This window comes from Aotus nancymaae, unplaced genomic scaffold, assembly GCF_030222135.1.
Source record: "Aotus nancymaae isolate 86718 unplaced genomic scaffold, 86718_ANA_hifiasm-v0.15.2.pri h1tg000051l, whole genome shotgun sequence".
Taxonomy (NCBI): Eukaryota; Metazoa; Chordata; class Mammalia; order Primates; family Aotidae; genus Aotus; species Aotus nancymaae.
Genome location: NW_026988465.1, coordinates 10260095 through 10287336, shown reverse-complemented (window position 1 = coordinate 10287336; position 27242 = coordinate 10260095). Strand labels below are relative to the sequence as shown.

Genomic DNA, 27242 nt, shown 5'->3' with positions numbered 1-27242 from the left:
AAGTTTGAAGTACTATAATTAGGGGTTTAGAGATTAAATTACTTTCTAAACTACAGACTTTTTAAAAAAGAAGTGCAAAAGTGCTTGGGGCAAAATACATTGAGGATTTCCTTGTCACCAAAATAGCTGAAAAGTAATTCCAGATGCTAAGCTCAAATAATTCACAGCTGGGCTGGACAACTTCTGACTTGCGCGTATTTTGGGGATTTCAATAAGACAAACAAAATACTGAGAGAAGCTAGACTTGCCACTATCAAGCAATGTCACTCACTGGAACTTAAGTAAACAAGCAAACATTCTCAATATAACCATGGTTCCCATAGTTCTACCAAGAACTAGGGCAGGTTTAAAGATTAAAAAAACACACACAAAAAAAACCAGTATCTATGGTTGAAAGCTTCCTTCTTCCTGCTATGAAGCAAGCAGTTGTAGTTGGGTAAGGTTTCCAAAGGATACTAAAATGCCCACTGGGGCTTTCCCCCTGACCCCGCACCCAAAACTTGATTTTTTCAGGTACAGCTGTATTTCTTACCCCTGTGAAGCTTTGAATTTATTCTCTGGCAGGATCTTGAGAGAATGGACCCACCAGCACCCCTTGGATTACTTAACCTATTTCTTGCCAAGTTTAGCAAGGTCCCATGGTTAAGACATTAGCTTTTTTTTTTCTGTACACGTATATAAAGGTTAAATAGCCAGTGAAGAAAATTATCCTGATGGCTCACATTAAAAATGATTTTTAAGAGTTGTGATTAAAAGGGATAAATAAACTGCAGTATATTCACTCAGTGGGATACTACGTAGCAATGAGAATGAATTACAACTACTAGAAATGATATAGACTAATCTCACAAACGTAATCAGTGAAAGAAGCCAGATACAAAAGACTGTGAACTGTGTCATTTCATTCATAGGAAACTAATTTATGGGGACACAGGTCAGAGTTATGTGCTAAAGGCAAGGCTGATTGGGAGGGTTTTGAGCTCATTTTTGGGGTGCTGGTTGTGTTCTGTTTCATCATCTGAATATTGGTCACGTGGGTGTATTTATTTTGTAAAAGTTTGCCAAAGTGTGTGATGATTGGCACACTTTTCTTTTTTCCTTTTATGTTTGTTAGATATATCTATATCTATATCTATCTATTTCTTATAATCTATATATCTATAACTACTTTATGAAGGCCGGCTTCATAAGCAGGACTTCCCCAGGATGGTAGAATCCTGGTGGGGTTGTCAGTCCAGAGTTTGGTTTGAGAATGTCCAAAAATCCAGTCTTTCCAGTTCATCTGGTCAATTAGATTCAGAGGATTGACTCACACTGACCAAAGTCACAGAAAACAGATGTATAAATCAAAATGCCTATGTATAGTTTTGACACAGGAAATACGGCTGCCTAGCAGATTGAAATATTCAGGTCTGTTGGTCAATGCATTCCCTTCCCTATGAAGCAAACTGTAGGGGAATGCAAATGATGATCAAAAGGTTAACGTGTGAGTAAAGAATTGGAACAAGGGCTACTGGTCAAATAATCCAGCTGTGGTCGTTTGATGTATCATTTCCACTAGAGGTAAGCATATGTCTGAACCGCAAATCAGAACAGGGCTTGACAAAGAACTTTAGCCTGATTTACGAGTGTCATTCATGCATTTAACTGTCTTTATTGGGGCTTTACTAACAAGTACAAATAATTAAATAATATTTTGTTATATATTGAATAAACCACCACTATTAGAAAGAATAAAATAACATGAAAAGAAACAGCAAAATATATATTTAATTCAATATTTGTGCCATCGTTTGTGCTCAACATTTATCTGTCCAAGTTGATAGTTTGATTTTCTTTTAGTACTTATTTTCTATTAATGCTCAGTTTTCTCAATTATTGTTTCTTCTTTTAATTAAAACAAAAAATCTCTTAAGAAGTCTTTGTTTGGGCACTGTGGCTCATGCCTGTAATCCTAGTACTTTGCGAGACCAAGGCAGAAAGGTCACTTGAGTCCAGGAGTTTGAGGCCAGTCTGGGCAACACATCAAGAGCCTGTCTCTACAAAAAATAAAAAATTAGCCAAGCATGGTGGCACATTCCTGTATCCCTGCTACCTTGAGAGGCTGAGGCAGAAGGATAGCTTGAGCCCCGATGTCCAAGGTTGCAGTGTGCCATGATTGCACCACTGCACTCGGCCTGGGCAACAGAGTAAGACCCTGAATCAAAACAAAAGTCTTTGAGCAATTTACTTGAGTTACAAAGAGCTATTTACAGTTTCATTGGTGATGGAAGACAGTTGCAATCCCCAGCACTGTCCCTCAGACCTAGAAGCAATGACAATTCAGCCGCAATGAGCAACTTTAGCACTAGATATGATTTCTAAATACCACTTCTTACTAAAAAGACACCAGGGATCCTTGGAAAAACAACTGAGTCATGGTCTGGAGCAGCAGTTTTTTGATATAAGGCTAGAACATCTTATTATGCCCCAAAGCAAAGGCAATGTCAAAGAATCCTGGGATGATGGCAAAAGAATGAGGAGGCTAACTTGAAGGCGTTCTCTCTGGCTATAGTTGGGTCAGTCTGAACATGGACAAAGATAATCTTAATAGAGTGAAACACATCGAATGTATAAAAATCCAGTAGTTTGCATAGTGATAATTTAAAAACCAATCAGTGATCAACTATGGAGATTGGAAGGACACCAACTCCTGACAGGCTGGTAAATAAAAGGGAAGGATCTTATCCTGCCTTTGCCTTTTCTGTATAAATTGTATTTCAGTATAACTGAGTAGTTGACATGAGAAATTTCTTCTTTACAGAAGGATCACAGCTAAGAAAGAGAAATAACAGAACTAGAAAATCATCATTTTCAAGTCCCTATTGAATTGATGGATCTAGGCAATGAGCTGCAATGGCTGCAAAAACCATTAGATGATAGGTTAATGAGGATCTTTACTATGGATGAATCAGGCTGACAACACCTAGCACTAACCCATCAACTTAAATCTGTAAAGGTAGAAAAATCAGACATGACATTTTTCCTGATATGATACAATCAGAATGCATACCAAACCACCTTTAAGTCTTACAAAATGAACCTAAATCTAACCGAAGTCTACCCACTTGTTCACAAGAAACACAGAGATAGAGAGACAAGTTAAATAACACCAATACAACCAGTGAAATCTGGAATGTGGGAATTTCTGTAGGACAAATGACCCAGTTTCTTTGACAAATGAATAGCATAAAAAGGGCGTGATAGTGGGGGAATGCAAGAGACTTAAGAAGAATATTGTATTGGTTTGGCTGCCATAATAAAACACAAGAGACTGGATGGCTTAAACAACAAAAATTTATTTCTTGCAGTCTGGAGACTAGAAGTCTGAGCTCAAGGTGACAGCATGGTTGAGTTCAGGTGAGGGCTCTCTCCCTGGCTTACAGACGGCTACCTTCTCATCTGTGCTCACATGGCCTTTCCTCAGGGCATGCTCATGGAGAGAGCAAGATCTCTCTCTCTCTCTCTCTCTCTTCCTCTTATAAGGCCACCAATCCTATGGGATTAAGACCCCACCCTTATGACCTCATTTTAATCTTAATTAGCTTCTAAAAGCCCTACCTCCAAATATAGTCACATTGGAGGTTAAGACTTCAACATATGAATTTAGCAGGGACACAATGCAGTCTATAGCATGTATCAGTCACATGGCATGTGTGGACCTTGTTCGAATCCTGCTTGCAAGGAACCAAATGTAAAAAGACATTTATGGGAAAATCAGGGAAATTATCTTTGTTGTTGTTGTTGTTTGAGATAGGATCTCACCTATCACCCAGGCTGGAGGGCAGTGGTGTAATCATGGCTCACAATAGTCTCAAATTTCTGGGTTCAAGAGATCCTCCTACTTCAGCCTCCCAAGTTGCTGGAATTATAGGTACACGTCACCAGCCCTGGCTAATTTTTTTTTTTCTTCATAGAGATGGAGTCTCCCTGCATTGCCAAGGCTAGTCTAAAACTCTTGGGCTCAAGTGATTCTCTTGCCTTGGCCTCCCAAAGTGCTGGTATTACAGGTGTGAGCCACTACACCTAGCCTCATCAGGGAAATTGTAACATCACCTATTGGATACTAGATGATAGTAAGGAATCATTAATTTTGGTAGATGTAACAAAGATGTTGTGGTTGCTTTCTTAAAATTCCTTATCTCTAGGCATACAGACAGAAGTATCTACCTTTGAAATTATATAAAGCCTGGGATTTGTTTTAAAATAACATATTAGGGGTGGGAGTAGAGGTTGGAAAGGATATATAGATGAAACTAGATCATCCATATATCAATAACTATTGAAGGCCAGGCACTGTGGCTTACAACTGTAATCCTAGCACTTTGGGAGGCTAAGATGGGAGAATCACTTGAGCCTAGGAGTTTGAGACCAGCCTGGTCAACAAAGTGATTCCCAATCTCTAAAAAAAAAATACAAAAAAACATTTCTGGGCATAGAGGCTCAGACCTGTAGTCCCAGCTACTTGGGAGGCTGAGCTAGGAGGATTGCTTGAGCCCTGGGAGGCTGAGGCTGCAGTGAGCTGTACCACTGCACTCTAGCCTGAGTGACAGAGTGAGATACTGTCTCAAAAACAAAATAAAATAAATGAATTTCTACACACACCAGAAGACAGAGGTCCTCTTTCCTTGCCTAACACAGCCATGGCTCATGGTCCCAAAAAGCATCTGAAGCAGGTGGCAGCTCCAAAGCAATGGATGCTGGGTAAATTGACCAGTGTGTTTGCTCCTGATCCACCCACCTGTCCCCACAAGTTGAGAGGGTGTCTCTCCCTCATCATTTTCCTAAGGAACAGACTTAAGTATGCCCTGACAGGAGAGGAAGTCAGGAAGATTCGCATGCAGCGGTTCATTAAGATCGATGGCAAGGTCTGAACTGATATACCCTACCCTACTGGATTCATGGATGTCATCAGCATTGACAAGACGGGAGAGAATTTCCGTCTGATCTATGACACCAAGGGTCGCTTTGCTGTGTATATTGTATTACACCTGAGAAGGCCAAGTACAAGTCAGGTAAAGTGAGAGAAATCTTTGTGGGCACAAAACGAATCCCTCATCTGGTGGCTCATGATGCTCGCACCATCCTCTACCCTGATCCCCTCATCAAGGTGAATAATACCATTCAGATCGTTTTGGAAACTGGCAAGATTACTGATTCCATCAAGTTTGACACTGGTAACCTGTGTATGGTGACTAGAGGTGCTAACCTGGGAAGAATTGGTGTGATCACCCACAGAGAGAGGAACCCTGGATCTTTTGACGTGTTTAACATGAAAGATGCCAATGGCAACAGCTTTGCCACTTGATTTTCCAACATGGTTGTTATTGGCAAGGGCAACAAACCGTGGATTTCTCTTCCTCGAGGAAAGGGTATCCACCTCATCATCGCTGAAGAGAGAGACAAAAGACTGGCGGCCAAACAGAGCAGTGGGTGAAATGGTCCCTGGGTGGCATGTTAGATCTTTGCATGTAATTAAAAATTATGTGGCATGATTCATAGCAAAAAAAAAAAAAAAAAAAAAATGCAACTGGGTTATGGGCACTTGGAGCTCTACTTCACTATTCTCTCTACATTTGTGTATGTTTGAAATTTTTCATTATAATAAAAAATCTTTTTAATGCAAGAAAAAGTGGAAGGGAGAAATGCTCAAGTATTTCAACCATACACAAGGTGTAGATCTGTGCAGATCTTGTTAAATCCTGATTCAAAAACACCAACTGATAAAAAGACTTTTTTTGAACAAATGTAACAAATTGACTATGAGCTGTGTTAGATGATAGTATAAGTTATTGTTAATTTTATTAGGTATAATTGTGCATGGGTCTTTTTTTTTAAGGTCCCTGTCTGTTAGAGATACATATCAAAGCATTTATATATTCTAGAATTTGCTTTAAAATACTAACAAAAAAAACCACAACAAAACAAGGAGGGTAGATGAAACATGATTGGCAGAATGTTGATCATTGTTAAAACTGGTCATCAGATTGGTGGAGTTTCATTATATTATCATCTGAAATTTTCTGTCATAAATTACTTAAAAGAAATATTCATGAGACCATCATGTTCCGACCCAACAATGACAGGAAAAAAACTTCAAGTATCCTTGGAAGACTAATGTTTTCATGATAAAAATTGTAAAGTATTTTTGTAAAGCTCTGATCCATAGCTTCCTTTTTCCCAGTCAGCAAGCAAGTTCTCATTAGAATATGACTCAAGGACATAGGGTTCATTGCAATGATCATCAAATCACAGAGTGGGAAGAACATTGTCCAAAAAAAAATTCCCTCCCTACAGCAGAGTGTGTCATTCACAGTTTTCTGCAACTGAAACCCTGTTTTGAGATTTGCCTTCCAAAGACCTTGATAGTGTACCACATTATCATATATATCCTGTAACAACAACAACAACAAAAATATATATATATATATATCGGGTTGGGCAAGGTGGCTCACGCCTGTGTAATCCCAGCATTTGGGAGGCTAAGGAGGGCAGATCACCTGAGATCAGGAGTTCAAGACCAGCCTGGCCAACAAGGTGAAACTCTGTCTCTACTAAAACTACAAAAAAATTTCATATATATATATATATGAAATTATTAAAAAACAACCATAACCAAAGTCATTATTTTGGATCTTTGATTTTTTTTTCTTTGAGAATAATAGGAGTATTTTCATCTAATAATAAATATACTCTTGAAGGTTGAAACATTTTAATTATTATTTTTTTATTTTAAGAATAGGCATTTTCAGGAATCTCATAGTCCTTATTGAAATATACAAATGAAAAAAATCATTTAAAAATTTCACCCCCAGCGGGGCTGGGTCACAGAACATGTTGAAGTGGACAGAAAGAAAGAGTCGCTCATCTGCCTGGTGCCCCAATCATTCACAGGTGATGCCCAGTGGACTTGAAAGTCGGGACTGAGCAAAATTGTTTCTAAATGAAAATGGGAATCAGGGTGTGTGAATTGTTTGGTGGAGAATCTCTGTGCTCCCTGATTTAACGTTTCAGTCTACCATTATTCCACTCCTCCGACTGTCTTCTGTTCTGAGAGGTATGGGCTGAGCCTGGAAAGAGCCCACGTCCCATGTCAACCCATCAGGGCCGCAGGAAAAGGCTGCCTGCACTCTGGACCCTCTAGACTTGATAGCCGTGACCCTGAGCCAGTGTCTGATGAACAGACCAGGCAGATGCCACACAGTGCCCTGCAGTGTATCTGCCAAGTGACTCAAAAACCCAAACCATTCTGGGAAGGAGGAGCAGGTCAGTCAGCTTCTAAAAATACCCAAATAGGAGCACAGAAACATCCCATCGCTCCACGTCAATCAAGAGAAAGTCACGGAAGAGTATGTTAGCCAGAAATAAAAAAAGCAGCAGGAGAGGGCAGGAGAGCCTGGAGATGAGGAAAACTTCATTTAAAGGGTCATTTAAATGCTGGCAGCATGGCCTTTAGGGAGGGATCTGCTTGGAGAGCCTCATAAATGGTCTTCGGGTTATTGCCAGTGGTAGCATTTGCGTCAGGCCACCAAGGCCCCGCTGCTAGCTGGCCATGCTCAGGGAGGGCTGCAGACTCTGAGCATGCTATTGGCCTCAGATCATGCCGTGAAAAGTCGGCAAGATCACAGAGGAGCTGAGCCGGCAGGATTTTCCAGAAATCACCGAGGGCAAGAAGACCAGAGCAAATTATATGTGGGTGGTTGAAGCCCAGAGCGGGACACTGAAACAGTAACCTTCGATCTGCATCTCTATAACAGAAACAGCCAGAGACGTGGGCAAGGACCACCTTCGGGAGCAGGAGCACAATCTATCCACTAAGCAGCATCCCATATACTGGCTCCTGTAGAGAGAGGCCCACTTAAGAGGAAATGCAAACACAAACATCCCAGGACAGCCTCGGGCGCCCACTCAGTCTAGCATTCGCACTCCGCTGAGCCACGCTGATCTCCCAGGCTGGGCCCTTCAGATTAGCAGCGGTGGTCTCCGTAGCCCCTCAGCTCTCCGTCCATTCCAGCCCAGCTGCACTGTCTCTGTTCTCGTGGCTGAATATTACAGTTTAGCCTGAAGTTGCCTCCTTACATAGTTTACATTCAGCTTAAAGGTTTCTCCATACACAGTGAACCGTAACCCAACTAGAAATATAAACAGACTGTGAATTACTCTAGGAACAAGTAGCGGAGTCTCAGCCAATCACAACAAGCAGCCAGCTGTCCACACTGTGTGCAAATAAGACAGAAGCCAGGCAGTAACCAATCTGGCTGTTTCGGTGGTCACTGTCACTCTCATTTTTCTGTCCCTAAATCCTCTTCAACCATGAGGCATTGCCAGAGTTTCTCTAAACCTTTTCTGGTTTCGGAGGCCGCCAGATTTGCAAAACATTCTTTGCTTAATCTAATTCCATTAAATTTACCTTGTCTAAAGTTTTTCTTTTCTTTTCTTTTCTCTTTGAGACGGAGTCTTGCTCTGTCACCCAGTCTGGAGTGCAGTGGCGTGATCTCTGCTCCAAACTCTGCCTCCTGGGCTCAAGCGATTCTCCTGCCTCAGCCTCCCAAGTAGCTGGGATTTACAGGTGCCCACCACCATGCCCAGCTAACATGGTGGCTCATGCCTGTAATCCCAGCACTTTGGGAGGCCAAGGCAGGTGCATTATTTGAGGTCAGGAGTTTGAAACCAGCCTGGCCAATATGGCGAAAGTTTTTCTTTTAACACAGGTCTTCTCCTGCCTTATCCTTCCTTGTCACCCAGGTTTCTAGGCATGCCTGCCTCCTAGCCAAGGGGCACTGGCCTCAGGCTTCTGAAGAGCATCACACTTCCAGAAAGTTGAAAAATAAATTATACCTCCCTGACACATGCTCACCTCTCCTCCATCCCCTGACAAATTCCCTCCAAAATCATCACACTGCCTTTCTCTTCTCTTCCCCGGATGAAACTACCTTCCCCATAATGATTAGAGGAGGAACAAACACCCATAAGAGCAAAGACCCATACAGGACAAAAAGAAATCTAACAACTTGTAGGTCAGATTATTTTCAATTTGTACTTTATATTTGTGCTTTAGAATTTATGAAGACCAGCTGGGCACGGTGCTCACACCTGTAATCCCAGCACTTTGGGAGGCCAAGGCTGGCAGATCACTTGAGGACAGGAGTTCAACACCAGCCTGTCCAACATGGTGAAACCCTGTCTCTACTAAAAGTACAAAAATTAGCCAGACGTGGTGGCGGATGCCTGTAATCCCAGCTACTCGGGAGGCTGAGGCAGGAGAATCACTTGAACCCAGTAAGCTGAGATCGTGTCACTGCACTATATATAGCCTAGGTGTCGGAGTGAGACCCTGTCTCTAAAAAAAAGAATTTACAAAGACCTTTCCCACACAAGATCACATTTTGGTCTGCCAACCACTAAGTGAGACAAGTATTACTAATCCCATGCTGTGATGCAGACGCTTAGACTCGAAGAGTTTAAGCAATAGTTCCAAGACCACCCACCTACTCAGTGGCAGAGCTGGGATTCTAACCTTATAGAATTCTGAGTAAAATCCTTCCTCCAATAAAGTAACAATAATAGCTACCTGTCCTGAGCATTTACTATACGCCATGCCCTATGCTATGTACTTTACACACTTAAACTTAGTTAACACTCATGAAAACCCTATAAGATAAGGTTGTGCTATTATTATGCCCATCTTAGGGATGAGGAAAACTGAGGCAGAAGGAGGGTAAGCAATTGCTGAGGTCACGCAGCTATACTGTCCTATCCTATAGCTTCCTGAATTTTTGCTCTTCCTGCTTCACTGTAAATCATAAACTCAAGCTAGGAAACAAAATAATAAGCACCCCAATAGAAAGTTTGGAAAGCACAGAGTCAACAGTTAAGACCCTGGCAAGAGGGGCTCATTTGCAAGCTATGCCCTAAAGCAGCAAGCTGCAGGTGTTGGCTACTAAATCCGTATAAACAGGCGTCACCAACTTATTTTAAGCCTCAGTGAAAAGGTTAGTGACAGTATCAGCCAGAGCCTGGCAGGAAACAGATGGCATGCTCCAAATTGCTCAACTGAAAAAAAAAACGTAATGAGGGGGCTATTTATGGAAGTGCAGGCAGGATGAAAACAGTCTATGAGGGGCGGTGTGGTACCAGAGACAGCAAACACAGGGAGTGGTTACCCCTCTAGGACTGCAGGGGCAAAGGGACGAAACGTGGTACCACAGCCCAGTAACAGCTAGAGCTGGGAGACGGACTGCCTCCCAGACACTGCCAGGGCAGCCTTCCTCCCTTCCGTCCCCGCCAGGTACCCCCGTTAGCCAGGAACGCTCAAGAGCTGTCAGGCAAAGAGCGTTGGTGAATCTGTCCCTAGAGATGCATCTCTTGGGCCATAGTCAGGGTAGAGAGAGGTGGAGAATGAATAGGGATGAGCCCTCTCATCCTGACCCTGCCCACTGAAGGGCTTTAGCTAAAGCCACACAGCGTTTGAGCGCTAGTTGCTTCAGAACCAACACTGCTGGCTCCTGTTTTCTCTAAACATGCAACTGTGTTAAGCACACCAAACATTAAAGGGAGCACCAACATCTGGTGCATTTCTTTCCCCAAGGGGCTGTGCCGTCTTCCCTTTCTCGTGGAGTTCAATTAGTGCCTGCAGGACCTTACTGCCTGGGCTCACATAACAAACAAAAGTTCCAGCCTGGCGTGGTGGCTCACGCCTGTAATCCCAGCACTTTGGGAGGCTGAGGCAGGTGGATCACAAGGTCAAGAGATCAAGACCATCCTGGCCAACATGGTGAAAACCTGTCTCTACTAAAAATACAAAAATTAGCCAGGTGTGGTGATGGCGCCTATAGTCCCAGCTACTGGGGAGGCTGAGGCAGGAGAATCACTTGAACCCAGGAGGTGGAGGCTTCAGTGAGCTGAGATTGTGTCACCGCACTTCAGCCTGGGTGACAGAGCGAGATTCCATCTCAAAAATAAATAAATAAACAGGAGTTCCTTCTCGGCTCCTCCACCTTGATCAAGAATGGGTTGGTTCTTCAAGAAAAAAATCATAGGACTGACATATGATCCAACATTCCTACTTCTGGGTATATATCCACAAAAAGTGAAATCAGTGTGTGGAAGAAATATCTGCGCCTTTGTGTTCATTGCAGCATTATCACACAGTAGCCAAGATATAGAAACAATCTAAGTGCTTATTAACAGAGGGATGGTTAAACAAAATGGGACACACACCCACACATATTATATATATGTATGAGTATTATTCATTCATAAAAAAGAGGAAATATATGAGTTTCATTCATAAAAAAGAGGAAATACAATATACACATGAGTATTATTCATTCATATAAAGGAGGAAATCCTGTTATTTGTAACATAGATGAGGTTGCCAAAGGTAAATTTCTTAGTCTGTTTCTTGTTACTATAACTGAATACCTGAGACTGGGTAATTTATAAAGAACAGAGATTCATTTCTTACAGTTCTGGAGGCTGGGAAGTCCAACAGCATGGTACTGGCATCTGGTGAGAGCCTTCTTGCTATGGCATAGCCTGGCAAAGGTCATTACACCATGAGAGGGTGTATTAGTTAGGGTTCTTCAGAGGGATAGAACTAATGAAATATGTATGTGTGTATGTGTGTGTGTGTAGGTATACATGTATATAAATAATATAAATGAACTCCCCTTTACATATATATATATATATATATATATATGTAAGTTTTGCACATTTAGAAACCTTATTGGAGGCCAAAACAGGAGGATCCCTTGAGGCCAAGAGATTGAGATCAGCCTGGACAACATAGCCAGATCCCATCTCTACAGAAAAATTTAAAAATTAGCCAAGCATGGTAGTGTGCGTCTATAGTCCCAGCTACTCAGAAGGTGGGAGGATTGTACACACACACATATGTATATGTGTGTGTGTGTATATATATATATGTAAAGGGGAGTTTATTAAGTATGAACTCGTACAATCACAAGGTCCCACAGAGGAGCAAGGAGAGCCAGTCTGAGTTCCGAAACTGAAGAACTTGGAGTCTGATGTTCGATGGCAAGAAGTCTCCAGCAGCACAGGAGAAAGATGTAGGTTGGAGGGTGAGGCCAGTCTCTCTTTTCACATTTTTCTGTCCGCTGATTAGATTGTGCCTGCCCAGATTAAGGATGGGTCTGCCTTTCCCAGCCCACTAACTCAAATGTTAACTTTTATTTGGCAACACCCTCACAGACACACCCACGATCAATACTTTGTATCCTTCAATCCAATCAAGTCGACACTCAGTATTAACCATCACGGAGGGCAAGAGCGTTTGTGCCAGCTCAGCGCTCTCTTCTTTGTCTTCTAAAGCCACCAGTCCTGTCATAAGGAGCCCACCCTGATGAACTTATCTAATCCCAATTACCGTCCAAACACCAAAACTCCAGTCAAAATATGAATTTGGGGATTAAGTTTTAGCATATGAAATCTGGAGGACACATAGCAGTAAACATGGCACACAAAAAGTTAAGAACCCCTGAGTATGGTAGAAGTCGCCTTGACTTGATCCTTAGTCTCAACTATAAAATCTTCCCCATGCTTATTGAATATGATTTGAATAATGACACAATTAGTTTAAAATAGATATTCTGACACCAAAGACCCTTCTGGGGATCTAAATGTTTGTCTGTAGGAAGATCTTGTTCCAAAGGAGTGTTTCTAAACATAGCAGTGTGTCAGAATCAAAAAGGCATTCCAACATGAGCAGGTCCTGAGGCACTGAACCATACCATCAGCATCAATTTCAGGCAGAATAGGTGGCTGGAAAACTTTTAAATGCAAACGCCATAGGCATCTATTAAAAAGCCTAAACTGGCCTGGGTGCGGTGGCTCACGCCTTTAATCCCAGCACTTTAGGAGGCTGAGGCAGGCGGATCACCTGAGGTCAGGAGTTCAAGACTGGCCTGATCAATATGGTGAAACCCCATCTTTACTAAAAATGCAAAAATTAGTTAGACGTGGTGGCTCATGCCTGTAATCCCAGTTCCTCAGGAGGCTGAGGCAGGGGAATCGCTTGAACCTAGGAGGCAGAGGTTGCAGTGAGCTGAGATCATGCCACTGCACTCCAGCTTGGGCAACAGAGTGAGACTACATCTTAAAAAAAAAAAAAAAAAAAGCCTAAATTAAAAAAAGAAAGTATACAATGAAAGTTAAAAGTTAAAATCCCTTCCACTCTAGAACTTCATTCCCATTTCTAGAGGTAATCACTGTCAACAATTTGTGTTCTCTTCCTGAAGTCATCTGAGAGCATACACACCCATTATATGTACTATACACACTGTTCTGGGCTTGTGGTTTTTCTCTTAATAAGGAATTTTAACATCTCGCCACATCAGCATAGAAGAGCAATCTCATTCTTTTTTAATGGCTTTACTGAATGAAATCTGTATTTTAAAAAATTATAATTTAAAATATTTGAAGAACTGGGCCAGGTGTGGTGGCTTAAACTTGTAATCCCAGCACTGTGGGAGGACAAGGCGGGAGATCACATGAGGCCAGGAGTTCAAGACCAGCCTCGCCAACATGGTGAAACCCCATCTCTACTAAAATTACAAAAATTAAAAGCTAGGTGGGTGTGGTGACACATACTTGTAATCCCAGCTATTCAGGTGTGTGAGGCATGAGAATCGCTTGAACCCAAGAGACAGAGATTGCAGTGAGCCAGGATCACGCCACTGCACTCCAGCCTGAACAGGACCCTATCTCAAAACAAAACAAAACAAAACAAAAACCAAAAAACTGAGGTTCTGATGATGGACAGTGGTGTTGGTTGCACAATCATGTGAATGTACCAAATACTACTGAAACATACACTTAAAAATGGTTAAAATGGGCCATGTGCAGTGGCTCACATCTGTAATCCCTGCACTTTGGGAGACTGAGGTGAGTCGATTGCTTGAACCCAGGAATTCAAGACCAGCCCAGGAAACATGGCAAAACCCCGTCTCTACTAAAAGTATGAAAATTAGTCAGGCATGGTGGCGTGGACTTGTAGTCCCAGCTGCTTGGGAGGCTGAGGTGGGAAGATCACTTGAGCCCAGGAAGTGGAGGTTGAAGTGAGCTGAGATTGCACCACTGTACTCTAGCCTGGGCAACAGAAAGAGACCCTGACTCCAAAAATATGTAAATAAATAAAATAGTTAAATGGTAAATTTTATGTTACATATATTTTACCACAATTAAAAAGAAAAAAAAAACTTTTTGAAGCTCCCCAAGTAATTGAGCTGCATTGCTCGTCCTGACCCTGGTCCGGTCACCAGCCTGACATTTTGGAGATGCCTGCTCTCATTTTGCCTCTTTTGCCACCATTCTGAGGCCACTCATTGTAGAGAAATTAAAAGCAAAAAGACGAGTTGTATTTCTTCACGGAAACAATTCTCTCCCCTCCACGGGTGGCTGCTAACACGGAGCTGTAGTGGCATGAAAGGGCTCCTTCCTAAGCCTGCCAGGAGTCGGCAGACAGCTGCTATGCTGTTGGTGCCACCGACAGCCCCAGTACTCCAGGAGGACAGAATCCCTTTCAGCTCCGGAATGCCTTTCATCCTCGGTGTTGAAAAGCTCTGCGGAAATTAGGCCAAGGCTTGTGAAGCGATTCAAGCCCAGGCACACACAGCCCAAAAAGTCTGTGGTGGAGAAGTCTGTATGGAAACCTACCCTCCCCATCCCTGTTAAAGCCTCCCTGGACTTTCTTTCACTAGCATTTCCACATCCTTGATCCAGCTAAAGGGCTTGGAAAAAGTCTTTTCACATGTGATATGTTCAGATAAGTTAAATCCCCTGAAATTCAGAGCGACGTGGTGTATCTGTGCAGTTTAGTGTCGTTCCATTGATCCACAGACTTGGGAGCAGTTCAGATCTGAGGGAACAAAAGCTGGTCCAGGGACATCATTGTCAAATCTTCAACCCACAGGCAAGCTCTCCCAGCACCTCGGTCACTCTGTGTCACAGAAGTCCATGGAAGTTTTGCCTTGGCTACAGGCAGACACTTGACACAGAGGATTTTGTGACCTGGACAAGTTACTGTGGTATGCAAAATTCTTTCGTCTGCCTGTTAAGGAATCACTTAACACCTGGGAGGATCTGTCTTGATATTTTCCACATTCATGCCATGTGGCTCCTAGGTCTGGTCAAGTCTCATCAGTTGGGTCCTGCCAGGGAGATGACTCCATTGGAGACCCCGGATTTTCCTCTCCCTGGCTGGTCACTCCCAGGTCATTGCACGTACCAACATTTCAGCATTTTATGGAAGTTTTCTTAGGTGTGGTGAAGTGTGGCTCTGACCTCATCTCATAGGTTCATTCGAGATTTGTTTCCATTTTCTCCTTCCTACACAGCAGCCACTGTACTAACTGTCACCTCACCGGAGCGTCTCACTTTACACCACTGCCACCCACTGCACTGACAACACGGTGTCCACGTGCTCAGGAACTGTCCCCTTGGTTGCGTTTTCACCTGCTCACATATCATTCCTTTCAGCTACAGCAGCCTTCCCTGGCAGGCCTGGTTTATCTTTAAGAAATGGGGCTGGGCACAGTGGCTCACGCCTATAATCCCAGCACTTTGGGAGGCTGAGGCGGGCAGATCACGAGGTCAAGAGATCGAGACCATCCTGGTCAACATGGTGAAACCCCGTCTACTAAAAATACAAAAATTAGCTGGGCGTGGTGGCACAACCTGTAATCCCAGCTACTTGGGAGGCTGAGGCAGAAGAATTGCTTGAACCCAGGAGGTGGTGGTTGTGGTGAGCCGAGATGGCGCCATTGCACTCCAGCCTGGGTAACAAGAGCGAAACTCTGTCTCAAAAAGTAAATAAATAAATAAGAGAAAGAAATGGAACCCGGCCAGACATGGTGGCTCACGCCTGTAATCCCAGCAGTTTGGGAGGCTGAGGTGGGCGGATCACGAGGTCAAGAGATCGAGACCATCCTGGCCAAAATGGTGAAACCCCATCTCTGCTAAAAATACAAAGATTAGCTGGGCGTGGTGGCGCATGCCTGTAGTCCCAGCTACTCAAGGGGCTGAGACAGGAGAATTGCTTGAACCTGGGAGGCAGGTTGCAGTGAGCCAAGATCATGCCACTGCACTCCAGCCTGGTGACAGAGTGAGACTCCATCTCAAAAAAATTAAAAAAAATGGAACCCAGGGAGTGAGACCTGGCTGTTCTATTTGGAGAACTGGGGCCGCCACTCTCAACGCATTTTCCTGCTGCTTTCCCTCTGAGATCAGATGTTCTCAGACTCTATCCTGAGCCTGAAATCCTGACAATTGCCCTATAGTGAAGTATGGGAGTTGGGAACAAGCCCTGTGAAGGTCAAAACAGGCCCCTGAACTCCTCCTGGTAACTGGGTTTCCTAAGATAAAGGTCTTGCTCCTGGTTGCTGGCTTGCCATGGTGCCAAATAACCCTTGATAGCCTTCTTATGGGACAGCCGTTTACCAAAAATTAACCAGTTCTTGTGTGCATTTCAAGAGATTTTACTTTCAGCACAGGAAACAAATATCAGCTTTTCGTTCTGGTTTTTGTGCTCTAGGTTGCTAGCTGGCAACTTTTGCCTACCCCGAGACTCCCGAGAGATGGCCCACCCTCCACCATCACAGTCCTGTGCTCTGTAATCGTTTTTGCTTGGATTCTCAATCAGAGCTAAATCTCTTCCCCACCTTTGCACCCCAAATCCACCTGGGTGATACAGCAGTCTTTAAGGATGGGGACCGGACAGGTGTGGTGTGGAAAGTTACCTCTAGGTCAGCGGTTCTCAAAGTATGGCCCCCACTCAGCAGCGTCACCATCACATAGGGAACTTGTTATAAATGCAAATCCTCAGTCCCACCCTAGGCGTGTTGAATCCGGGGCTGGCTCCAGCAAGGCCCCCAGGTGAGTCTAATGCATGCTCACTGGGGCCACGGCTCTAGGTGAGGCTTGTTTGCCCTCCAGCTGTCCCTTATCACGGGGATCCACAACTCTGGGCCATGTACCTGTACTGGCATTAGATTCTCACAGGAGCGCAGACCCTATTGTGAACTGTGCACGTGAGGGATCTAGGGTGTGTGCTTTTTGTGAGAATCTAATGCCTGATGATCTGTCACTGTCTCCCATCACCCCCAGATGGAACCGTCTAGTTGAAGGAAAACAAGCTCAGGGCTCCCACTGATTCTACATTATGGTGAGTTGTAGAATTATTTCATTATATATTACAGTGTAATAATAATAGAAATAAAGTGCATAATAAGTGTAATGCACTTGAATCATCCCGAAACCATGCCCCCTGACCCCTGGTCCATGGAAAAAATGTCTTCAAGAAACCAGTCCCTGATGCCCAAAAGGCTGGGGACTGCTGCCTTATAAGAATTACAGTTTTAGCCTGGGTGTGGTGGCTCATGCCTGTAATCCTGGCACTTTAGGAGGCTGAGATGGGAGGATTGCTTGAGGCCAGGAGTTTGAGACCAGCCTGGCAAACATATGGGGACTCCATCTCTAATTAAAAAAAAATAGTCACAGTTTTAGAACAGTAGCTATCAGCCCCAGCTGCATCTTAGGATTACTGGTGGAGGTTTTATAAAGTATAGATACCCTGACCTCATGCCTGGAGGTTCTGATTGAATTCACCTGCTAGATCACAGCTCTTCAGGTGATTCTAAGGTTCAGATAGGGCTTTAAGAACTATTCATGGCTGAGCGGGGTGGCTCACACCTTTAATCCCAGCACTTTGGGAGGCTGAGGTGGGTGGATCACCTGAGTCCAGGAGTTCAAGACCAGCCTGGCCAACATGGTGAAACCCCATCTCTACTAAAATACAAAAATTAGCTGGGTGTGGTGGCACACACCTGTAGTCCCAGCTATTCAGGAGACTGAGGCTGGAGAATCGCTTGAACCCAGGAGGCAGAGGTTGCAGTGAGCCAAGATCACACCATTGCACTCCAGCCTGGGCTACAAGAGTAAAACTCTGTCAAAAAAAAAAAAAAACAAAAAAAAAAAAAAACAAAAAACCACCACTCCTCACAAGGTTCTCCTTGTAGAGTTAGGCAGCCTTATAAGTAACCACCCATTTGTTCTTCACAACCTCCTCCCAGCATAGAAGTAATTTATTTTTTGCAATTCATCATGATCACTCATTAGCCAGAGAGGTAACAAGACACAGGACAAAGCATTGTCAGGTTTGGGGAGAGACTTGGATTCCCAACTCGACCCCTCACTGGCTGCAAGCCTTTGGGAAACTAAATCATCTAATCTTTCTAGGCCTCAGTGGCTTCCTCTAAAAAATAGGAATTATATTAATAATTACTGGATAGTCTCTTAAGGTCTTTTCCAGGAAAAATACAAATCTTTGGTTCTAAGAGCTTCCGAAAGGTCTTCAGCATAGAATTGCTAATATTGAGTTGTCATCCTTCAGGATGAGCAGAAAATATTGTGAGTCAGTCCATTTTGTGTTTACAAATAAAAGACACTGGCACTCAGCACACAGATGCCAAGAAGGAAGACACGACAGTGGTATGTTGTACTCCTGCTCCATGCCCTAGAATGTTCCAGTGGGCATCAGTAGCTGCTCAGGAGAGAGACTTCCATGCTTAGCGTGCCCCCCACTACCACCCTCCATGTTCACAGACATTCTCTTCCTTTCACTGCCACTTAGCTACCCACCCTTCCTCTTGACTCCTCTTCACTTACCTTGTTTTTTTTTTTTGAGGTGGAGTCTTACTCTGCTACCCAGGCAGGGGTGCAGTGGTGCAATCTGGGCTCACTGCAACATCTGCTTCCTAGGTTCAAACGATTCTCCTGCCTCAGCCACCTGAGTAGCTGGGATTACAGGTGCCCACCACCATGCTTGGCTAATTTTTGTATTTTTAGTAGAGATGAGGTTTCTCTATGTTGGCCAGGCTGGTCTCAAACTCCTGACCTCAAATGATCCATTCACCCACCTCAACCTCCCATAGTGCTGGGATTACAGGTGTGAGTCACCATGCCCAGCTTCTCTTCACTCTTCTTTCTGGCCCTGAAAAAACTACAATAATCAGCCTGTGATTATCTTCATGGAGCTCATCCATTCAACCCCACTAACATAAAGACTCCTATGAAAAACAAGTTGAGTGTTTCAGGAAGGAGAAAGTGAATAGGTGAAGTGTTTCCTGAGTTAGTTGCTTAATTAAAAGAATTTTTTTTTCTTTTTGCATATTCACTTTCTTCCCTGAAAACAAAATAGTTTGGTATTCCCCTCCCTCCTATACCCCAACAAGAGGAAGTAACAGGATTAGAAGGCTGAGAGAAGATGGTAAGTTGTTTCAAGCTGATAGTGTGTCCTCAATACTATGTTAAAAGCCAAGTAAACCTGTAATTTCTAGGAATCTCTTTGGAGAGAGAGAGAAAAAAGCTATACAAGGACTCCATGAATTTGGTTAGAGAACACAGCCAAGCCTTCCCATGGTCGGGGTCACCATGGAGAGACAGGGATGCGTGCCACATGCTGGTGTCCCAACTTCAATTCTTCTGCCCACTCTGGACTCCATTTCTGTAATCAGGGAACCCCCATCCCTTCTCTGGAGGAGAAGTGCAGGAAAGGGTTTCAACATTCATTGGGCTCTGTAAGTTCTAGTCCCTTTCCCAGCCTGAATTTGGGAGACTCACGTGCAGTTGGCCAATAATGACAGTCATGCTTTTTATCCACAGGGGATTAGTATGTTCTGATCAAGATGAATACCTTTTATTCTCTTTTCCAGATCCTTCCCTTGCTACTGGCAAGATTTTTGTATATTCCGGCCCCCAGGTATGTTGTCCCATCATGCCATGTGGAAGTTTCTGAGGACCACAGAGAAATGTTTAGATGTGCAGATGCCACTTGCCTCACAGTTCTGCAGGCTGTACAGGAGGCATAAGGGCATTTGCTTCCGGGGAGGCCTCAGGAAGCTTTTACTCATGGAGGAAGGCAAAGGGGGAGCAAGGCATTTCACAAGCCCCGGGGTAGGAGGAAGGAGGTGGGAGGTGCTACACACTTTCAAACAACCAGATCTCACGATAACTCACTCACTATCATGAGAATAGCACGGAGGGGATGATGTAACCCATTCATGAGAAACCGCCCCCATGATCCAGTCACCTCCCACTAGGCCCCATCTCCAACACTGGGGGCTACAATTCGATATGAGATTTGGGTGGGGACACAGATCCAAACTGTATTACCCTATTATACCCGCAACCGGTTTCCCCACTCTGGGCCACTTTGACCTAAACTTCCCAGTTATCAGTTGCTACCACACTTGACTTTCAATTTAGGTCCCTCCCTAAAGATCCAACTTCAGCCATCCTAGTATAGAAATGGATATATTGCTTAAAAAAATTTTTTTTCAATTCAAATAAGACATTTTGAAAAAGGAAACTAGGCTGGGTGCAGTGGCTCATGCCTGTAATCCCAACACTTAGGGAAGCTGAGGCAGGCGGATCACTTGAGGTCAGGAGTTTGAGACCAGCCTGGCCAACATGGTGAAAACCCATCTCCACCAAAAATACAAAAATTAGCTAGGTATTGTGGCATGCACCTGTAATCCCAGCTACTCAGGAGGCTGAGGCAGGAGAATCCATTGAACCCGGAGCTGAGGTCAAGCCACTGCACTCCAGCCTGGGTAACAGAGCGAGACTCTGTCTCAAAAAAAAAAAAAAGAAGAAGAAATGAAAACACCCATAAGTTCTCCACATTTCCCCCAAATCTAAATAAGCTAACAAAAACTCTCTGTGCACCAAAGAGCATGTGCACACATACACACACTTGAATAACAATATTTTGTAGACAGGTAATACAGTGTCTGAGGGTTAATTAAACACATGGACTCAGGAGCCAGATATTATCAACCATTTATAAGTTGTTTCCACTGAAACTCATTTACAATAAAAAGTGGATGGTGATAATAATGCCAACTTCTTAGGGTTGTTTAGAAAATTAAATGGCATAGTATGCATGCAGCTCTCAGAAGAAGAGTAGGCACTCAGTACCTTGAACCATTACTATTATTTTTGCTTGGTGGAATGAAGAGATCCCTGTTGCTTTGCTCAGTATTTCCATTTGCAAGGTGTAGGTGAATCTGCGGTTTACTTGGCAAGCCAGGGCCAGCCGTCTCTTCCCCAGCATCTGGAAACATCTGCCCTCAGTGGGTGGAGGCAGAATCCCAGTCCTCACTAAGGAGTGAAGTTACCCTAAACTCAGTGTGAGAAATTTCCCAATCGTTTACTGCTGCTTCCCTCTGCTGCCGCTATTGAGAATTACACCAAGGTGAGTTTCCCCCACAAGACCAGCAAAATCTAACCGCATATGGAGAGAATTAGCAGTACAAGTTGAGTATCCCTCATTGAGAATGCTTGCAACAAGGTGTGTTTTAGATTTTGGATTTTTAAAGATTTTGGAATATTTGCACATACACAATGAGGTATCTTGGGGATGGGACCCAAGTCTAAACATGAAATTCATTTATGTTTCAGATACACTTTGTACACATAGCCTGAAGGTAATTTTATATAATATTTTAAATAATTTTTTGCATGAAACAAAGTTTTGGCTATGTTTTGACTGCAACTCATTGCATGAGGTCAGGTGTAATATTTTCTACTTATGACATCATGTCAGTGCTCAAAAAGTTTTGGATTTTGCAGCATTTCAGATTTCCAATTTTCAGACTGGGGTGCTTGACCTGTATGTACTTTGTTTAGGATTTCATTGACTATCCCAGAGTTTGTTTTTAACATAATAGCACTGCATTTTTATAATCTATAACTGTTTCTGGACATTGCCATAGAATATTTTTTATTTTCCATTAAAAATATTCTATTATTATTACTTTAGAGACAAAGTCTTGCTTTGTCACCCAGGCTGAAGTGTAGTGGCACAATCATAGCTCACTGTAACCTGGAACTCCTGGGCTCAAGCAATCCTCCTGCCTCAGCCTTCCTAGTAGCTGGAACTATAGCCATGCAACTACCATTCCCAGGTAAATTTTTAATTTTTTTGTAGAGACGGAGTCTTACTCTGTTGTTCAGCCTGATCTCAAACTCCTGGCTTCAAGTGATTCTCCTGCTTGGCCTCCCAAAGCATGCTGGGATGAGCTACTGTGCCTGGACATCAAATCTTGCTCTATGTTACCTCAAGCAAGCTTCTGAACATGGCCAATTCTCAAAGCTACTCTTCTCTCACCTTCTCATTTTTGTTTTCTGTACCTCCGTATCCCAGAGACTTAAATCCCCCAATAGCTGTGACCTCCTTTTTTCACATCCTCTCAGTGGCTCAAACCAGTACCTCTCTCCCTCTGCAAGAGCTTTTAGCACCTCCAGAGAGGCCCTCCTACCTCCAAGCCCTTCCCTCTTACCAGCCATGAAGATCCATCATTCAAAGGCTCTCTCTGCTCTGAGCCATCTCTCCACAGCCCATGGTTGGCCCACGCTCCTTGGACCTCCTGCAACCGACCCTGCCAGCTCCAAGCCTTATCCCTCATGACCCCGACACAGCTGCCAGGCCGGCTCCCATCATCCACATACACATTGTCCTTTCCTGCCTTTGTAGTTTAGTGATTGCTCCTTTTTGCTGTTGAAAAAATTATTCACTCCTCAGCTCAAATGCTATTTCCTACATAGTGCCTTCTCTAAGCACTCCAGGGAGTACCTTAACTTCTATGACATTTCTTATGTCTTACCTGGGTTGCCCTTATCAAATGCATTGTTACTTGGGCACATTTCTTCTTGAAATTTTTTCTACTATCATATGACCCAGCAATCCACTACTGGGTATATATCTACAGAAAGTGAAACCAGTATGTTGAAGAGCTGTCTGCACTCCTATCTCCACTGCAGCATTAATTACAAGAGTCAATGTATGAAACAACTCACTTGTCTAGCAACAGATTAATAGATAAACATCTGCTGTCAGTTCGTAGAAACAGAATTCCAATCTCCTCTGAGGAATGAAGTTTTCATAAGCTCACAGTGTCACAAAGATCCCAATCATGGGTATATTCATGGATAAAGAAAATGTGGAACATCTATATACAGCCTTTAAAAAGAAGGAAATCCTGTCATTTGCAGCAACATGGATAAACCTGGAGGACTTATTATGTTGAGTGAAATAAGCCAGGCCCAGAAGGAGAAATACTGCATGATCTCACTTATATGTGGAATCTTAAAACATTGAACAAACAGAAGCAGTGAGCAGAATGGAGGTTATCAGGGGCTGGGGTGAATAGGTGTTGGAGAGATGTTGGTCGAAGGGTAGATAAAACATTTTAGACAGCAGGAATAAGTTCAAGAGTTCTATTGTCCATAATGGTGACTAAAGTTAAAAACACTGTATTGCGTTCCTGAATTGAACGCAATACATTTAAAAACTTAAATGAAGTGGAAAAATTCTTCAAAGAACTTAACCTTTTTTTTTGAGACTGAGTTTTGCTTTTGTCACTCAGGCTGGAGTGCCGTGGCATGATCTTGGCTCATTACAACCTGTCTCCCAGGTTCAAGCAATTCTCCCACCTCGGCTTCCTGAGTAGCTGGGATTTCAGGCACCTGCCACCAAGCCTGGCTAATTTTTTGTATTTTTAGTATAGACAGGGTTTCACCATGTTAGCCAGGCTGGTCTTGAACTCCTGACCTCAAGTGATCCACCCGCCTTGGCCTCCCAAAGTGCTGGGATTACAGGCGTAAGCCACCGTGCCCAGCCATAAACTACCAAATCTTAATAAAGAAGAAGAAATAGATCTCCTGAATAGCCTTCTATCTATTGAAGAAATTGCATGTATAGTTTAAAACCTTCTCACAAAGAAAACTCTAGGCCCATATAGTTTCATTGGTGTATTCTACCAAACATTCAAGGAAGAGACAATACCAATTCTACACATACCGTTCCACAATACAGAAGAGGACATCTGGAACCTACCCACTTTCTACCAGTTCCATCTCCATCCTTCTCCTCTTGTCTCCAGCTCCATGACTGGAAGTTCCTGTGCATGTGTATAGACACCCAAGACCGCAGGCCCAAGCTTCAGGCACAGCCCCTGCAAACAACCACCCCACCCCCAGGGCCAAGGGGTGAGCCCACAGTGGTTTGAAAATGGGAAACTTACCTGGTGCTGTTCTATTCCCTCAGAACTCAACACCCCACAAGAATCCACCTGCTCTCAGTTACACTAAAACACCCACAAGCACTTTTTTTAATGTTTTGTCCAGATTTTATCACTGTTACCTTCAGGAGAGTGGCCTGTTTTTTGCATCACAGAATCTGACTTGCTTGTGAGATGCCCTCGTCACCAGCCTGGTTGGTCTATTCCCAGGACTGCACACAACAGATTTACATATTGCTTCTCAAGGTAAACCCCTCACCTTTAAGAAGTGTGTGTTTTGGGGGCTATTTCTGAGATCTGCAGCTTTGGACCTCTCTCTTTCTCTCTCCTTTTTCCTACATGTGCCCTGCTTGGTTTCCACTGCTTTTGGAAACTTCACCTACTTTATATATTTTTTTCTAGTTTCACTGAAAATAGAGTTTGCTTTTCTACCCTGCTGATTGTACCTGCTGTTTTGACGCTAGAACTATCAAAGATTCATGCAAAAGATAGGACAGGGCCAAGGTCAGATAATTCTCTGTGGTTAACGGAAACATTATTCGTTAAATGACCCTGTACACACTAGGCAACCTATGGCTGTAACGGAGGTTTCTAAACACCAGGACAGTATTGGAAGTCTATAATCACATCTACATAAGACATATGCCACCAGTTTTGGCTGGTGGACCAATGTTTCCTCTCTGTAACAGGACATTTCTGGGGTACAGCTATGCATGCTCAGAAAGGGCCGTGAAAACACACCACTCTGTTAAGTGATATAGGTGTAAGTTTGGGTTTATTAGAGAAAAATCATACAAGCAGAAAGTAGTAGCTTGCATGCCATCCCTGGAATCGAATTATCCCACAGCTTAGGCCAGGCATAGAGATTTACATGCGCTGTGACCAACATTCCAGTCAAGGCTGATCTCTATGCCCTTAATATTGTACATATTTATAGCAATGAGGTGGTTCTGCCTATTTGACTGAGTTAACACAGACCTGCTGAGCCAGTTTTCTGCCAAATAACCAAAGTGAAGGAGGAAATAGTGTCCAGGACCACCCAGATTTGTCTCTCTTTAGCTGTTTTGGAGATGTGGTTTGACCGATAAATTATCTGAATGTGTATGGCCACCAGTTATGCTGCAATGGGATTTTTCCTACATTCACTTTAATGGCGATTCAACATGAAAACAGTTGTCTTACAGCCATAACCTCACTGAGTCTCCATTTCCTATAGAAAAAGAGGCACAAGGATTGAGGCCAGTGGTATTTGACAATTACTATTCTGCTAAAGTAAATTTAGAAACTGAAAGATAGGATGCCACTTCTAAAGATATGCTGCTGTTTTTATGCCTGGAAGCTTAGCTCTCTGCACTACATTTAATGGGACTGGCTGACTTTTAAGTCTCTTTCAACCTTGAGATTTGATTCTGGGACTAGCAGTACAGTACAATTTTTTTAAAAAAATAATTTAGCAAAAAAGGTTAACCACTAGAGGGCAGAAATATTACAAGTCAGAAAGGAGCAATGCCTGCCACAGTGAAGTACACCAGTGACTTTTACAATTTTTATTTCAATTAAATTTCACAAATATTTTATTGCCTGCCAACTCCATTCTATAATCTGTGTTATGCTAAGAGTCCAGTGACTAGTAATGCTAACAGCTCACAACTCAACTATGCAACTGTAAGAAAGAATGGCCAGCCGTTCACATTGTGTGACAACCGTTTTCATTTGTTTAGAAGTCTCTATGAAGCACTTACGGTGTGCCAGGCACTGTTCTATGGACTCAGGGTATATCATTTACCAAAGCAAAGATCCCTCACCTTGTGAAACTGACTTCTGGTGGGAGAACAGATCCAATAAAAACTAAAATAAATAAGTCAATAATGCAGTGTGATAAAAAATCATCAGTACTGGCTGGGCGCAGTGGCTCATGCCTGTAATCCCAGCACTTTGGGAGGCTGAGGCAGGTGGATCACCTGAGGTCAGGAATTCGAGACCAGCCTGGCCAACATGGTGAAATCCCCATCTCTACTGAAAATACAAAAAATTAGCCAGGCGTGGTAGTGGGTGCCTGTAATCCCAGCTACTCCAGAGGCTGAGGCAGGAGAATCGCTTGAAGCCAAGAGGCGAAGGTTGCAGTGAGCCAACGTCACACCATTGCACTCCAGCCTGGGCAACAAGAGTGAAACTCTGTCTCAAAAAAAAAAGTGATCAGTGCAGTGGCAGAAGGAAAGAGTAGAACTGCATACAGGGGATTGGGATTCAGGTGAAGTGTTGCAATTTTAGGTAGGGTGGGGAGAGTAGCCTCAGGGAGGGGACATTTGATGGAGACAGAGGTGAGGAAGGGGGCAGTGCAGCTAGCAGAGGCTAATATTTTGCAGGCAGAGGGAACACGAGAAGGTCCCAAGGCAGGGGAGTCACTCATAGTAGCTGAGTTGAGGTAAGAGGAGGTAGATCATGAGAGGTGGTGTAAGCTGTTGTGAGCACTTCAGTTTTTAACTTTGAATGAGATGGGGAGTCATTGAAGAATTTTGTGCAGAGTAATGACATTTTTAGAGTCGCTCTGGCTGCAGAGTTGAGAAAAGTCTCAGAGTGTTATCTCTTAGGTAAGCTTCCAAGTATTCTGTTATCAGCTCATCAAAAAACAGAATGAAGGGCAGCTGAAGGCACCCATATTGCTGTCTCCATTTAGCGAACAGCAGCTTTGAAAACTGATTATATAAATTGGAGTTATTTTGTCATACCCAGCTAAATTAGAGTCCAGAGATGAGGGAGAAGAGAAAGCAGTTGGGGCACAAAGTGCCTGCCCAGGAATTATATTGAAAGCCAGCTGCCAAGGTGACCCGCTATAACCTGAAGACCTGTTTTACCTAGGAGCTGCTGAAATGAACTGCTGTAACTCTAAGACTAGTTTTACTTAACACCTTCTCTCACAAATTAGAGCTTACCTGCTCCTAAAAGTTTTGCTTAGGGTCAATGAACTATCTTTCAAGGCAATACATACCATTTGTCTCATGAAACCTCTAAGCATCTTTGTTCTTCTGAAGATCACCCCAGTTTGTGTGTATGCCCTGAACTGCAATTCTGTTTTCCCAAATAAAATGATTTAGAGAC

At 43.3% G+C, this 27242-nt stretch overlaps 1 pseudogene; it reads left to right on the top strand.

Moving 5' to 3' along the window:
• The first annotated feature begins 4682 nt into the window (after positions 1–4682).
• Positions 4683–5476, top strand: LOC110567111 (small ribosomal subunit protein eS4, X isoform-like; annotated as a pseudogene).
• Positions 5477–27242: the final 21766 nt, after the last annotated feature.